Source organism: Brassica oleracea, unplaced genomic scaffold, assembly GCF_000695525.1.
Source record: "Brassica oleracea var. oleracea cultivar TO1000 unplaced genomic scaffold, BOL UnpScaffold01234, whole genome shotgun sequence".
In the NCBI taxonomy this organism is placed as follows: Eukaryota; Viridiplantae; Streptophyta; class Magnoliopsida; order Brassicales; family Brassicaceae; genus Brassica; species Brassica oleracea.
The window spans coordinates 10,132-11,353 of NW_013617784.1; positions in this window are offsets into that span (position 1 = coordinate 10,132).

Genomic DNA, 1,222 nt, shown 5'->3' on the forward strand with positions numbered 1-1,222 from the left:
TCCACAGAATATGCGAGTGTCTCTACCGCCCTTTCGTATTCAAAATACGCTCGGCTCGTTGGGCCCAAACTGTTCTCAGCTTCAACATATTCGATCTACAAATCATAGTCCAACGGGAACTTAGACAGAAGATTATCATAAAACTTGTATTTTTTGCGTTTATGGTCCTACAAATTGTAGAAAAAGGTAACTAGGCAAAAAGACACAAGAATAGCAATAATTTTCTTATGAAAGTATTACCCGAAAACGATTTCCCAATGGAGGTAAACCATATAAAGCTTTTGAATCCACCACCGGAGTTAAATCTAACATGCTTTGCTTGGTAAAAGTGAGCAAACGTTTCATGATCATGAGTTGCATTCAATGGGTTGTAAATTAACCCAGCCATTAATCCCACTTTGTTACATTTCCTAATCATATTCTGAAACCCCGAATCCGACGTTATGATTAACATGAAAGTATGAGACTTTCCTCTATGTGCCCAGTCTTCAATCCATATATGCATCAGCTTCTTAAATTTCTTGTCGGCGGCGTTGTGACCAACAAACTCAGGATCAGCAGACACAAATGGAATAGCAGTAGCATGTAGCCTCAACATGTTTTCAAAGCTTATATTCCACTTAGTGCCACTGCAGCTTCAAATTTGACATGAACTTCGAACCCCAGCAGCTTCAACCCAGCAACAGCTGCAGCATGGACTCTGAGAGCATCATAACGCTTTGGAACAGGACAGTCCTCTAGGTCCCCCCATACGAATTGAGGACGATAATCGATTGGACCGTCATATGTTACCACCATTTCTTTATCCCCGTTAAGGTCTGATGTTTCTCCCGTTTTAACTCATTACTACACCCTGATCCGCGCGCCAGCGCGATATGAATTTTCAGTTTTTAATTATTTATTTTATTAAATGATGTATTTGTAATATTCGTTCATATTTGTTTTGCATCTTAAACTATCTATTTTTTTACGAATGTGTGATATCATATAAAAATATAAAAAATGAGTATATAGAGTTAATTAGATAATTGTAAAAACAGAAAAAAAAAATTCGTGTGCGATATCATATAAATAATGATCCGCCCAGTTAACAAAAGTCATGATTTTTTTATGTGTAAATTTTTTTATTTTGACCATTTTCTTAAAACTATATTAAATTTTACATATTTTAATTAGAATATTTTTAATATCTTTACCTTTTTATTTGAAATGCAACTCAATA